The sequence below is a fragment of the Psammomys obesus genome, unplaced genomic scaffold (assembly GCF_907164565.1).
Source record: "Psammomys obesus unplaced genomic scaffold, mPsaObe1.curated_primary_1811, whole genome shotgun sequence".
Taxonomy (NCBI): domain Eukaryota; kingdom Metazoa; phylum Chordata; class Mammalia; order Rodentia; family Muridae; genus Psammomys; species Psammomys obesus.
In genome coordinates this window covers 3,635,163-3,650,947 of record NW_026591918.1, presented here as the reverse complement: position 1 = coordinate 3,650,947, position 15,785 = coordinate 3,635,163, and the positions used below count along the sequence as shown (strand labels likewise).

The 15,785-nt window shown below is 47.6% G+C and overlaps 1 protein-coding gene across 2 annotated transcripts in view; it reads right to left on the bottom strand.

Moving 5' to 3' along the window:
* Window positions 1-15,785, bottom strand: part of Anxa11 (annexin A11) — a 45,566-nt gene that overhangs the window by 29,438 nt on the left and 343 nt on the right. Inside the window, exon 2 of one of the 2 annotated variants that reach the window (XM_055612384.1) lies at window positions 3,104-3,162. The exons of the other annotated variant lie outside the window; for it this stretch is intronic. The gene's annotated coding sequence lies outside the window, so the exon portion shown is untranslated. The remainder of the gene's footprint in view (window positions 1-3,103; window positions 3,163-15,785) is intronic. 2 annotated transcript variants of the gene reach the window in all.

The following is a 15,785-nucleotide window of genomic DNA, read 5'->3' as shown; positions in this document are numbered from 1 at the left end:
TCCCTTAAAATGATTTTTTGTAATAATAAGTGTATTAGTCAGGTTTCTCTGAAAGAACAGAACTTATAGAATGGATCTATACACATAATAGGAAAGGGATTTATCAGAATGGCTTACAGGCTGTGGTCCAGCCAGTCCAACAATGGCTGTGCACCAATGGAAAACCCAAGAATCCAGTAGTTGTTCAGTCCACGAGGCTGGATGTCTACACCAGAATCCCAAAGAAATCAATTCTGATGCCAGTAGCTCTGATTCAAGAGTGAGAGTGAGCCGCAAAGTTCAACAGATCAGTAGCAAACACATGTGTATATAAGGGGACTGAAAAACAAACAAACCCTACCATTCCACAGGAAGTTTAGAAAAGCAAGCCAAGAAAAATCTGGAGTAAAAAGAGCAACAAAAAGCTGGGTGTGGGAGGAGAGTGGGGATCCAGAGGAAAGGTCTTGGAACCACGTGGCGAGAAAACCTGAATGGGAGGAAACTATATGGGCTTGGAGGTTTAGGATGGAATAACTATTGCATTGTGCTCTAGGTTAATTAAATAAATCCCATTCTCTGTGTGGTGGGCCATGCTGGTAATCCCAGCACTCAGAAGCAGAGGCAGGGGGATCTGGAGGTCAAGGGCCTAGGTACATAGTGAGTCTAGGGCGAGCCTTTGCTACATGAGCTCTTATCAAAAAAAAAAAAAAAAAAAAAGCAAAGCAAAGCAAGCAAGCAAGCAAACAAGTAGGAGTTAGGAAGAGGTTTTAGTCAATAAAGCTTTTTTTATATAGCATAAAGACCAGAGTTTCATCCTCAGCACTAACATTAAAAGTCAGACATGGTGGCCTATGCTAAGAGTTCTAGTGCTGGGGAGACAGAGGCAAGAGGATCCTTGGGGATTACTAGGCAGCCAGGCAACCTAACCTAGATGAACACCAGATTCCACTGAGTGTCCCTGAGGGACACCTGAGAGCATGTGCCCACACATACTCTCACACACACAAACAAAAAGCACGAACCATCACAAATAGGTATAAAAGGATGTAGGAACAGTACAATCTAAAATGAATCCAAAGGGGAAGGACATGAAAAACTGAAGCAAGAAAATCAGTGATAGCACAAGAACACTGTGAGGCTAGGGGCTGTCCCAGCGGGGAAGGATACTTACGGCACAAGCATGAGTAACTCAAGTTCAAATCCCCAGCACCCACATACAAAGCTCAACATGGCATGTATGTGTCTGTACGCCCAGTGTGGGAAGGTAGGGTGGAGGCAAAAGGACCTGTGGGACCTAATGGCTGCCAGCCGGCTCCAAATTTGGTCAAAGACATTGCTTGCTTCGAGGAACAGAAAAAAGTGACAGAGAAGGCCATTCAGTGTCTTCTTCTGGCTCCTGTGCACACACAGATAATAGTAAGAACACTGGCAATGGTGACTGACAGCAGAGAACACTGATCAAGACCTCAAGAGGGAGCATACGTGTCCAGTGCCTGAAAAGACACCCTCAGCAAAGCTCCTCCACCTGACACTTGAGAACTCAGAGGCAGAGTCTACCACTACCAGCTTCCAGAAAAGGAAGGAGCCAAGGTTCCTCAGGGGAAAATGGACTGACACTGGAGCCCTCAGCTACTGCGGGGAGCTAGACGACAACAGCTCCTTCCTTCAACTTTCGGAAAAGAAATTGTTTTCAGCTTTTTGTTCCCACAGCCAGCTAAATCACCCATCTATAAACAGGATGCCACAGACCTTTCCTAAAAGATCAAAAACAAAAAGCACCCTACCACCCATCCAGTTTTATTAGGAAGGAATTCCTAAGACAAAGTGAGCATGCAAATAAATCTAAAATAGAAAAATTTAAAAGTAAGACCAACATGACAGCTGAGTGACAGACTCAGAGAGAGCAACTTGTCCACCTCAGAGCAACTGGTGATACGCACAAACTCAAGCCTGAGGGGAGGGATGAGTCACTGCAGGAACAGGAAGTTCGCTCCGTAGCCCTGCCCACACAAGTCGCCTGAGGCAACATTGAGAACATTCTACAGTCATAATAATGAAAAAATTAAATACTAATTAGGTATGGATTCCTTATCTATCCAAGCAGCAAGTCAGCAAGTAAATTAACAAACAGAACTACAAGCTATCATTTAAATAAAGATATTGTTAAGGAGAAACAGTTACCTATACAGAGGTACACAGTGGGGAGGGTGGGTCTGGAAGCAGCTGGCTTCACTGTAAGCCCTTCAGACCAATACACTTGACTTTTCTCTTTCCATAAACTATGCACGTTTTATAACGCAGCAGTAAGCGCTACATATGACAGGGACCCTAACTAAAAAGGACTACTATCAGCACAGTTGAGCTACAATATCCAACACCTTATTTTATGCCAGTGTGACCAAGCCCTATGGCTCCTGGAGCTTTCCCCACCCCTACCCAAGCCCACTAGGACATGCGGAGATGAAGGCCTAAAGCTCAGCAGGGGTTAGTAACAGCTGCTTCTGCAGCCCTGCCCCTGGAAGAGGATGACCCATTAGGGCTAGACTCCTCACGACAGGGGACTGATCACCATGGGCACTTCCAGAAAACACACACAATACTTCAGAGCCATTCTTCCTTCCCCTGTGGGGTCGGGGTAAAGCCTGAGAGGGTGGACTGTAGTCTTGGGGCTATACCAGGGTGTGATGATTCCACTTCTCTCTGGTAGACTCAGGTAGCCCCAGATTCTGGGATTCCTTGACCACACCTATCCCAGGCAGCCGGGGCTTCATGAAGGTTTTGGAGCCACCATCAGTAGGGTTCTGTAGCTCAGAGCTGCTTCTTTGGGGGAAACAGGAGGGTCGTTAAGAGAATCTGTGACTTAAACCTTTTTAGAAATGAAACAAGAGGACTGGGCCCTTGTTAAGCCACAGAGGCCATCTTTCTCCTTTGAAAGGCACCTCTACACCCTCTTGCAGCAGTAAGGGACTGAGCATAGGCTGAGATCAAGGCCTACAGAGACCCTGATCCAATAGCACTATGGGGCACACATTGCCCATTCATCCACTCAGGGAATTTAGTGCCTTCTGAAAGACACAATTGTTCAGCCCTGCAGAGAAGCCTCGGGGGTTTAAACACCACTTACCGGTTCAACTCTTCTCGGTGCAAAGGCCAACCACACTGCCAGAAACTGAAAGGAAGTCCCTAGAGAAAACACAGACCAATCAGGAGTAAGATTCTCTGTCTGGTCAAGGCCCTCAGTGGTGACATTCTGAACTGAGTTACACTGGGCCAATGAAGAACAGCAAAAAGACAGGAGGTCCAAAGGAGCCCTCAAGGTATGTATGTGACAGGAAGAAGCCAGGAAATATATGTCCCTACTTAGCCAAGCTTGGCAATTCCCATCTTAGACAACTGGTCAGATGCTCCTACGGCTGCTCACCCTGTGGTCTACCAGCCTCCCCCGAGGCCAAAGAGGTGGGGTTCCACCTCTTTGGGGGTGTTCTTCCCACTCACAGTGATGGCTCTTTCTGGAACTCTCCCAGCACTCAGGCTAGCATGTTCTCAGTCACCCTTTCTACTAGCTCCTAGGATGGGCATGCATGTACATTTCCTCACTAAACATCTCATTAGCCTTCCTAGTAATCTCATGGATGCATACCATACTACCACCCCTTTTTATACACTAGGAAACAAGGCTCAGACAGTGCTAGAATTGCTTGCACTGGGCCTCCCGGGGAGATGATAGGTGCTGCAGGCCCTGAATAAGCCTCCTCTTGCTGCTTCCTACCATTGCCCAGCAGAGTTGGCGCTGGGATCTTCGACACAGCTGCATCCTGCTTAGGACTCATCTCTCCTCATCTCCTGACTCATCTCTCCTCATTCTGGCTGGTATCTGCCCTGACGGCCTATTGGAATTTGGGGGACAAGCAGTACCCATCTAGAAGATTCCCTTCTCTCTCCCATCCCAAACAGGACCCTAAATGATGTGAGATGCAGGAACATCCTGGCTCCTCTGACTCCCACACTCTGTGATCATGGGGCACTAACATCACCTTCATGGGTCGTGGGGGTCATCAAGTGACTGACACAGCCAGAGAGCCCTGGGACAGCAACCACCAACCCTGACAGCATTTTCTCAGAGCCCACACAAAAAGCCCACAGAAGGTGGAGGCAAGCATTCAGTTCCCCACCCACACACCAGGAATTAAAAATAGCAAAGCTGACATCAATCATTCTCCAAGCTTCGCAGCAGACGCCACCACCCAAGACTGTCTCCTAGGCAGCCCAACCTAGACAAATTCTGGGCAAAGCTGGCAGGAGAGTGGCCACAGCAATCACTCGGGCCTTACCAAGAAACTGAGCTTGAGGGAAGAAATCTGAAAGAACCTTCTTAGAAATAGAAAGCCAATCCGCAGTGGCATTTGGATTGCCTCAGAATTCTGCATCACTGAGATCATTTGAGTTAGCAGCTTATTTTATTCGGTAGGATCCAAGGCCTAGGAAGCAGGAGAGACCAGCCCGAGTTCTCAGGGCTGCCTAGGGAACAGGGCAAGGCCTAAAACCATATCCCTTGACTTCATGTCCAGCGCATTTTAGCCCAAGATGGCACTGTGTACCCTGGGCTACATCTCACTCTCTCAGGCTGGAGATAAAGTTGGGAGCCATGAGTGTCAACCTGAGGAAACCAAAGTGATGAGGTGATGGTGACCTCCCCCAACAACTCCCACATCACTGAGTCATACACAACGCATTATCTGTTCCCGGGAACTGAGTGACAGCAGAGAAACTGGAGTGGGCAGCCACAGATCTCATCTCTCATGGATGTGAGGAGCCACAGCAACCATCAGCCTCAGTTCAGCCAGGGCATACAGGACTGCTGCCAGAACAAGAGTGCCCTACATGTCATACTTGGGGTTGAAGACAGCAACCAGGGAGAAGGTGGCATAGCAAGAACTCTCCATCCCAAAGCTGGGTCTTGGAAGGGCCCCCTGGTTTCACAGACGGCCTGAGGGTAGCTCTAGGGCAGATCGCAGTGTGAGTTAACAGGCCTGGTCTCTTAAGAGGAGGCTGAGGACTCTCAAGTATCAGCAAGGAATAGAGGCCTGCCAGCACACTCCCTGACCCCCAGGGAAGGAGCTGCCCTGGTGCATGCCCTGCTGGCTTCCAGCTGCTACCACATACAGCTCAGTGCCAGCTCAGCCAATGGCAGAGGATAAACATTAGTTTCAAATTAAGGAGAGAAGTGCATGGTGTTCCCAATCCTTCTGTTACCCCTCAACCATCTGCCCTGTCTTTCTTTTAGGAACAGAACACTCACTAGAACCTGGCACATGGCAGCCCCAAGAGCCATGTTCCCAGCCTCTCCATCGGCTCAGCAGAGCCTGCCAGTGAGGATTAGAGTGGGGTGATCTGGACCACGAAGGTGAAGGAAGCAGAGACAGCATCACTCACCTGTGACCTGCGATTAGATGCACCAACACACCCGGCACCTGCCAGAACTAAACCCTCATCTACGTATGCATACCCAGACAGTCACACAGGCACATGCCCCAGTCAGCACCCAGGGACTAGATATGTGTTTCAGCGAGCTTTATACACGCTCAAGTGTGAAAACCACAGCCCTAGAAAATGTCAGAGCAACATGTCAGGAGCCTGGACCTAGCTCTGCTGTCTGGAGAGAGGGAGAGATAAGCCCTCCTTGATAAACAGATAAGCCTAAATCCTAACAGCAGGGATGAAGATGGGTGATGAGAAAGCGAACCAAGCTAGCAAGAATCAAGGAGAAAAGTAAAAAACTTCCAAGCATAATAAACAGCAGCAAAGACAACAGGGAAGAGTGTGAATCCCTCTGTCAAAGACAGCGTCTCCAGAGAACATTGTAGCTGTCATGGTTTCCTGCCATCCCCTCTCTCTCCAAGCCCAGGCACGCACTGATTATAAGAGAAACTTTTAAGCATAAATGATTTAAAATTTAGGGTAAGACAAAGACATACAAAGTTACAAAAAATGACACATAGAATATTAATATTAAAAATATGTTGATGGTTGAGCTATTGCAGCCCATAAGTGCTTTGCTGTGCAAGAATGAAGACCTGAGTTCAAATCCACAGCACCCATGTAAAATGCCAAGTGTGGTGAGACATGCTTACAATCCAGCACTTGGAGACTGATTGGTGGAGACAGTAGGATCACTGGGGTTTGCTAGCCAGTCGGTCTAAATTGGCCAGGTCCAGAGGCAGTCAGAGACCCTGCCTCAAAACATAAGGTAGAGCGATAGTGGACAATATCTGATGCCAACCTCTAAACCTCCACGTGTATACGGCACAGAGGTACACACATGCATACGTCTCTCTCTCTGTCCATCTCTCTATCTTTCTATCTCTCTCTCTCTCTGCTCCCCCCCCCCCACAATATCTTGAGGAGTTTTTCATAATCCTGCCCTAGCAAACTAAGGACTTTTCTAGCTGTTTAGTACAATGTCTTTGTCTGAAAACACAGGCCTTAGAAATGTACTAAGCTCAGTAAGGGCAAGTAAACCAGGCTACTCCAGTCCAGTCCAGAGATAGAAAAGAGCCAAGACTACAGGATAAAATCTTCTCCTGCCCATTTGGCCCCTGTACTTTGTATACTAACTACACTGCCTTTCCCTTGAAGGCAGGGAGAACTCACCTTGTTGTCTCACACTTGAAAGTGTGACGGGGTAAGTGAGAGCTGTTATGCACCCCTTGGCACACAGGAAGGGGGCCTAAGGGCAGCTAAGGTTTTGCCACGGTGCGGATGTGGTTCTGTTAAGGTTCTGGTGTCGTTTATCCCCTCAAGGCCCACCTGGTGGAAGCCTGACCCTTGGGAAGTGTAATGGCACTGAGATGTGACAGGACCTTCAGGAGGTGGCTTGAGGGGGACATGGAAACTGGCCATCGTCACAGCAGTGGCCTCATCCTTTCTCACTTCTCCTTCCTCCTCTGCCATACTGTGATGCAGCAAAGAGCTGCCAGTTCACTGGGCTGATTCAGCCTCTCTATATCTGCTACATGTTCTGTTGTAGCATCAGAAAACAGACCAAGACTCCCAAGGCCCTAGCGTTTACAGTAAGTCTCATTTTACCCACTCTTTCTAAAAGCCTGATGCCATAAGGACAAGGACCACTGGACACCGGGGGAGGTGTGCTCACCGTCATCAGCAGGCTGAGGAGCAAGACCCTCCTACCAACCATTCCGTGTGTGCCAAGACAGAAAGCACAGGGACCAGCGTCAAGGCTGCCAGGGCACATTGCCTCTAAATGTCTGAATCGTACTGTTTTGTAAAAAACTGTCTTTATTAATTTTAGGACTGTAAGAAAAGACATCCCATCTCTTGACTGTTTCTTCTAAAACATAAATAATACAGACTTGAACACAATACAATCCACAAAGCAGGCCTGAAAAACACATTAACTTCCAAAAATGAAAGCCAAGTTCACAAAGCCAGAATTCTCGCCAAGGACAAACGGAGCTTGATGTAGATAAAATTACAGTGAGAATTATTTGATCTGTTGCAACCCGCTCCATCCCCTTCCACTCCCACATAATGATTCACTGTGTAGCTTAGGCTGACCTTAAACTTCATACATGGTCCAAACTGGTTCTCAACTCATGAACCTCCTGCTCAGCCTCCCGAACACTGGGATTACTGGCTCATGCCACCACAACCTGTTTTATAGTAAGAGTTTCTGATACATTTCTCAGTGATAAGAAAAGGTCACAGCGGCACACACCAGTAATCCCGGCACTCAGGGAGGCAGAAGCAGGTGGATCTCTGTGAATTCGAGGCCAGCCTTGTCTTCACCAGGACAGACAAGGCTACACAGAAAAGCCCAGTCTCAAAAACAAAAAGAAAAAGTCAAGGTGAATTTAAAGGTATACTTTAATGTCATCTGGTCAGTCACGGAACAGATTTAATGCAGTCTGAGAAAAGATGTTTGTTGTTTTTGCTAATCAGGGACTCAACTCGGAAGCAGTCAGTCTCTCCACGATACTACTAACTTGTAAATTCAGGACAATTTTCCTAAACAGGCCCCATATCAGAGCTGATTTACAGTGACCAAAGGACAATGGAAGGTGAGCACGTTGTATGTGTATGTGGTGGTTTGAATGAAAAAGGCCTCCATAGGCCCTTAGGGAGTAGCACTATTAGGGGGTGTGGCCTTGTTGGAGGAAGTATGTCACTGGGGGTGGGCTTTGAGGTTTTAGATGCCAAGCCAGGCCCAATCAATCTCTCTCTCTTTCTGTCTCTCTCTCTCTCTTTTCCTGCTGCCTGTGGGTCTGCAGATATAGAACTCTCAGCTCCTTCTCCAGCACCATGTCTGCCTGCATGACACCATGCTTCCCTTCATGATGATAATAGACTCTGAACTGCAGGCCAGCCCCAGTTAAATCTTTTCCTTTATAGGAGTTGCCATAGGCTGGAGAGATGGCTCAGAAGTTAAGAGCACTGGCTGCTCTTCCAGAGGTCCCGAGTTCAATTCCTAGCAACCACATGGTGGCTAACAACCATCTATAATGAGATCTGGTATCCTCTTCTGGCCTGCAAGTGTGTATGCAGACAGAACATTGTATTCATAATAAATAAATAAATAAGTCTTAAAAGGGGGGGGGGTTGCCATGGTCATGGTGTTTCTTCACAGCAATAAACACGAAGACATTATGGAAACCCATGCCCTATACTTAAGGACAGCGTTGAGTGTGACAGGCTTGTCAATGACAAAGAGAACAACAAAATAAAGTAAAAGAAGGAATGTATAAAGTTGAAATTAATGGGCCCCTAGACAGAAAAAAAAAAAAAACAAAAACATATATTTGCTGTCACGAGCGCTTGATTATGCCAGAGGACTTTAACTGTGACACCACAGAGGGCAGCAAGGAGAGCCAACACCAGAACGATTTTTGAATGCTGCTTTAATCACACTAATCACACAGATATCTAAGAATTGCATAGCACATTATCCATCTTATGGGGAATACAACCTGGCCACAGGTACGGGCTCGGACACTTTTGTCTCCGGCATCGGGTGTCTCCTAGGCCAGGGAACTTCGCAGTTCCAGCCGGACCTCAGACGCGTCTTCTGATGGCTTGATGGGCCTCGGGCTTCTCTGCTCCGGCCAGGCCTCAGATGTGAAGCAAGCTGAGGTTGCTCGGGAGCTGCCTTCCAGGGCAGGTCTGATAAGGTGGTCCTTTCAGAACCGACCGGTTTGTTAAGGTGGTCTGGGAATAGGCTGGGTATCAGCGGTCTATCAGCTTCCTCATCATGAGTCTAGCCTGCCGCGCCTGTGTAGGCTCAGGCTGCATTTTTATATATTTTGGGGGCATGGCTTGGCTTATTCTTTCACGTGTGCCAGCTGTTAATCAGCTGACATTACCTAATTTCTTTACTTAATATCTAAGGGCATTACTTTAATTGTTATGCTTTATTCCAGGTCATCACTTAGCTTATCATTCTTGCACACACGTCAGCTGCCTTAAGAACATTACTTTGTTACTATTACTACAAATGTCTTCTTATCTATCCTTGACAAGCTCTATCTGCTCTGCTGTCTTACGGGCTCATTACATTTATAATTCTACTGAAAGTAGTTAGAATCCCGTTTCTTGATTTAGAGAACTTAAAAGCATTAAAAATGTCAACACTTCCCAAATAAATACATCCCAGAGCATTCTAGAGAGAGTTTCTTTCCCCAACTCTGCTTTAAGTCAATAAAAACAGGAAAAGAACTCATTAGCCACTAGTGAGAAGACTGAATAAATTGTGGTAATTCTGTACTGAGAACATTCCACAGCTGCTGACCTGGAGCAACAGTAACCCAGTTACCGTCACAATAAACAAGTCACATACAGAAGCTGCAAGATGAGGTATGCGGCTGTGACCAGCCACCACTCTCTTGCCTCAGGTGGAAAAGGGGCAGCCAGGGTGGGCAGAGGAAACAGGAAACAGGACCTTCCTCTCTCGCCCTGTCCCCCTTCACACAGTCGCTCTCCTGAGGCTCTACATGCTTGCTTCAGCTGTTCCTTCCCATCACTGTCCAACGCCACAGCTGAGTCAAGTCTACTGAACAAGACGCGTCCAGCTCCCATGACTGTCTGCTAGCTAGCTCCTCTATAGCCTGTTTTCTTTTACTCAGCTATCCCAGGGAGTCCTTCAACATCACCGTGCCCTTGACTTCAGATATAAACACAACCTAGACAAACTGCCTGTCTAGCCCAGACGCTTCCTCAGTTTCTGCCCCTGACCCCAACTTAAGAGTCTCAAAAGACACCAGAAGCAAAACATGAGGGAAAATGACGTTCATGACCTTCTCCACTTACCTCATCTAGTCTCTGAGACGTCCAGGGGGAGAAACTAGTGTTACAGCAAGCTCTAAGGCCACTGAAGACAGCTATCAGGGCTTTTTTGAGGAGCATCACGAGAAGGTTCTCTTCCAGGTCAAAGGATGGAATCTACCTCTGGCTCTGGGCAGACACGTGACGTTTTGACCTGCTCCAGAGATCAGCTCACAGCCTCCCACAGTCTCCTCTCAAACAGCTAAGTGAGCTGGGCCTAGCAATCACCTGGCCAAGAGACCAGCCTTCAGAGTGCTAATTCGCCCAGAGTCATGATCAGGGCATGGAAGGGATTCCCTCAGTGGAATAAAGTTCTCATCCCCCTGCGCGGTGACCCACAGAGCTTCTATCAGGTAGCCACAGCCTGGACCAATCTGGGCTTTCTCACCCCTTTTCTCTAAAGCCTCCCGCCCTTTTTGACTGCCATAAGGTATTGGCTGACCCTTATTATTGAAGCTGCCTGTTTTCTTGAAGGCATGACTTCTTCCTTCCTCTTCTCCATCTCCTTCCTCCTGGCAACTACTGAGATTCGCAGTTTGTTGTTTTTCTTTCCAACTCTAATAAAATTGTCCTTGAACATCCTTCCAAATCCTTTCTGAAATTCTCATACTAACAAGACTAAAAACCCAAAGAAGGGAAGGACCTTGATATCCGCAGTAACACTAGATCTCCTTTTGTGCATACAGAACAGGCTGGGCAAGCAGTGGGCACTCACTAAAGATGTCAGCAGACACGTCTTGTCACACAATTCCTAAAAATAACCGTGCCCTTTGTAGTGGACACAGCAAGCTCTCGTCCATTAACACTGGGCCTGGCCCCCCTTACACACTCATTTCCCCCAAAGATGCTTCACACACCAGGCTTCAGTTCCTGCCTGCCTGATCTCCTCGTGAAGTTTCCAGTTTCTTCTCCACCCAAACCCTGAATCTCACCCCTCTGTCTTACAAGCCAGCCTCCACTGAAGAGCTCATGTTCCTGAGTGCTTCATCTGACTTTTCTGCTGCTAAGACAGTGAGACCTTCAGGAGCACAATCTCAAAAAAAAAAAAAAAAAAAAAAAACAACAAAAAAAAACTAACACCGATGAACACAGAGCCAGCCTTGACCCTGGCACACCCCTAAAGCTTTCTGGTTTCTTAGTAACACATCCTCGATATCAACAAGAACATAACAGCTCCCCCACTAATCTCAAAACCCTTCCACAAATACCTTGTCATCTGATTTTCTGTTGGAGGCAACCATTTATCATCCAGAAAACTGGAACCATGTGACTACATGGCTTATCTTATCTCGGTTAGCGAGAAGATGAAAACTGTCCTCTATTCCTCTAATTCTTTTTTATTACTTTATGGGTGCTATGCCTGCATCTGTACACAGTTATATGACTGGTACCCTCCAGGGTCAGAAGAGAAGTCAGGTCCCCTGGTTGTTACAGATGGCTATGAGTGGGCCTCGTGGGTGTTTGGAATCAGACCTAGGGCCTTTGTATAAACAAGTGCTCTGTGGTTGTTTGAACAGAGAATAGTCCTCATAGGCTCATATGTTTGAATAGTTGGTTTCCAGCTGGTGGCTATTTGGAAGGATTAGGTGTGGCCTTGCTGGAGAAGGTATGTTATTGGGAGTGGGCTTTGGGGGTTCAAAGGACTCACACCATTCTGAGTTAGTCTCCCACGGGCTGAGATGTGCGCTGCCAGCTGTTTCTGCTGCTACGTGACTTTGCTCCACCATCACAGACTCTAATACTCTGGAGGCAAAAGCCTTATCTATCAAAATGCTTTCTTTTATACGTCTACCTTAGTGTCGGTGTTCTGTCACAGCAGTGGAAGAGTAACTGACATGTGCTCTTAAGCACTGAAACAACTCTCCAGCCCCTAACTGCTCAGCTGACTGCTAAGCAGTTTACATATCAGTGTGGGTAGGATCATCAAGAGCTGACTGCTCATTCCACCGTATAACAACAACCAACCAAACAAGTGACCCCAAGACCTTTTGCCTGATGTGGGCCAACTGGTTCTGAGGTTATTTGGAAGGTTCCATTCCAAACAGCATTCAACAACTGCTCTTACAAATGCCAGCTCCCACCAAGAAAACCAGATTTCATTTATCCTCAGAGATAATGTCCTATTTAGGTATCCCTCAAAGGGGCTCAGTGGGTATTCTGAAGAAAGATTCAGAGAGTGGAATATGTTCCCCTGGCTGAGCTTGTGAAGTATAACCACACCCAGACTCTCCCGGCCTCAGAGACCAAATGCCAGGAACTGCTCTGGGCTCAAGAGGAGAAAAGCAGCTAAGGGAAGCAGAGAAGGTCGCAGGCCTTCTGGAAACAAAGCATGCAAGCCCATACACCCTGGGTTTCTTTCCCCTCTCTCTGGCAGAGTTCCTCCTCTCTCCTGTCATCCCAAACCGCCTATTACTCCCTGGGGTCACAACACCAGGCATCACCGAGCAATCGAAGCCTTCTAGACAATGCAACTGACCTGAGATGGACCTTTCTCTTTTCCTTGTCAAGGCTCCGAAAGAGCTCAAACAGCCCAAACAGCCGAACTTGCTTTTGTTTTAAACAAATGTTTCAATTTTACCTGTGTGCCTGTGTATGCATGAGCCTGGGTGAGCCACTCAGCAGCGGGTGCCTTAGCCAAGGTCTCATGCAGCCCAGACTGTATTCCAAGCCACTAGGCATCGTCCGTGTCCCCTCCCCCAGGAGAACACTTGGTGTTAATTAAAGTTACCGATTGTGTATGCTCGTGTGCAGGGTGGGGATGGGAGAAGTACACACCACCGTACTTGTGTGGGGCCAGAGGAAACCCCGTGAACATCAGTTTTCTACCTAAGTCATCTCTCTGGCCCCAAATTCATTCTGTATCTAAAACTGGCTCTGAACTCCTGATCTTCCTGCTCAGTCTCTTGAGTTACAGGTGTGTGACCCCGCACCCAACTCTCAAAAGGTTGAACTTAAGTCTTTCAGCCTCTCTCCTTCTTCCTCCTCAGTCTGGGTTCATTTCCACTTCACTTCCCCACTATTCTGATTATCCTATAGCTCCAATATGCAAGCCACAAAGACATTACTTTCTTGCCTGCCTCTCATCCAACTGACATTTCCTGCACACTTGAAGGAAAGGCCCAAGGCTGGGTGGGGGTGACACATGCTTTAATCCCAGCACTCAGGAGGCAGAGGCAGGTATATCTGTGAGTTTGAGACTAGCGTGGTCTACCGAGAGAATTCCAGGACAACCAAACTATAAAAAAAAAAAAAAAGAAAAGAAAAGAAACCCTGTCAAAACGAAACAAACAACAAACTAAAAAGGCCCACCATGGGCAGTTTGAGAAACCAAAACATGACTCAGAAAGTTTCCATGCTCTAATAACACAAGAATAAGACCCATGGTCATACAAATCCTTCCGAGGCCAGTCCCGAGAACTGGGCCAATGACAGAGTGGAGGAAGAGGGCATGTCCTGTCCCTCCTACGGGGGAGTAAAAATGGCTTGTCAATAAGAAATAGGCAAAATGGAGGAGAGATCACTCTTCCAGCAGGCCCTGCCTTGTGTTTTACGCCTGGGCACCATCCACCAGTAGTGCACAGATTCAGTTCACCAGCTGCCAACCCTTCTAACTGATCAGTACCTGAGCACTGCAGAGCTGCTAAAAACAGTGGCATTCACCAGGCAGTGGTGGCACAGGCCTTTAATCCCAGCACCTGGAAGGCAGAGGCAGGCAGAACTCTTGAGTTCAAGGCCTGCCTGGTCTACAGAGTGAGTTCCAGAACAGCTAAGGCTACACAAAGAAACCCTGTCTCTAAAAAAACAAAACACCAGAAAACCCATTAATTTGCTGGGCATAATGATGTATACCTTTAATCCCAGCACTCAGGAGGCAGAGGCAGGTAAATTCAAGGCCAGACTGATCTATACAGTAAGTTCCAGGACAGTCAGAACTGCACAGTGAAACCCTGTCTCAAAAACAAACAATCAAAAACTCAAGGGGCTGGAGTGATGGCTCAGAGATTAAGAACACTTGTACCCACACGGCAGTTCACAACTGTCTGAAACTCCAGTTCAAGGGTATCCAATGGCCTCTTCTGACATCCAAGGGCACCAGGCACCCCCATACTACACACACACACACACACACAAAGTAAAAATAGATTACCTCATAGGACTGGAGTGATGTCTCGGCAGAGGAGAGTGCATACTACTTGTTCAGAGTTTAGAGTCTGTGACTTACAACTACCTGCACTTTAACTCCAGCTCCAGGAGCCCTGAACACACTTAACTAAAAGCAATATAAATATTTGGGGGGAAGGGTTGTTTGTTTGTTTTTGGAGACAGGGTTTCTCTTTGTAGACCAGGTTGGCCTCCTACTCACAGAGATCCACCTGCCTCTGCCTGCCCAAGTGCTGGGATTACAGACGTGCATTGGATACCACACCCAGCTTAAATGATATTTTTAAAATATTACTTCCTGGCAAAGTTGCACACACCTTTAATCCCAGCACTCGGGAGACAGAAGTCTCTAAGAGTTTGAGACCAGCCTGATCTACAAAGCAAGTTCTAGGTCAGCCAAGACTACATAGGGAGACTTTGTTTAAAAAAAAAAAAAAAAAAACCCACACACCACCCACCCACACACACACATAAAATTAACTTGCTGAATCCTCACACTAAGTCTATGAAACAGGAATTATAATTATCCCCATTTTGTGGATGAGGAAATCAAGGTCAGGAAGGGATGAAAGAACCCAAAGTGGGCACCTGTGTTAGAGCAACAGCCTGCCCTGCACTCACTCCCCTGGCCAAGCACTACCAAGCACTATGCTGCCTTGAGGGAACGGCCCTGTTAATCCTCCTGGAATTCTCAACAACTGACTGGAGCAAGGACGCAATGAAGGAGCATAATGAGAGCAAGCTGAGGGTGAGGTAGACAGCTGACCCTGCCCTGCAAGGCTCCAGGCATGTCCAACCTTTTGACAATGACACACGCTGTCCTCTACAAAGTTGACACTTGAAAACAGCCCAATCCGGTTACAAAGAAAAAGAAAAAACCACGATGTTAAATTTATTGATTTTTGTGTAGGGCCATATTTGTAGCTTTTTTCTTAACCATGCAGCCCCGGGGCAAGCCATCTCATAGAGCCTTATTACCCCGGCGGGGCAGCAGGGAGCAGCTACTGGAGTCCCGTGAAGGGAGCAAACGGCCTAGGCTGACACTCCAGAGCAGGGTCCGAGAGACCCAGTCTCCACAGACACACGCTGATCAGCGGGCGGGGAGAGAAATCCCCGGAGCGAACGTGCTGTTCTCCCCCGAATCTGTTTTCTCCTGTTTAGCAGCCTGGCCTGCGCTCACGAGGACTGGGGTCTTGAGAACTCTGGAAGGAGGCTGGGGCCGGCGCCCAGGGACCTTGGCTGGTGAGCGGGGAGGAGGGCAGGCAACCCCGCGCCTGGCACAGCCTCGCCTTCTCGGACCACTCGGGAGC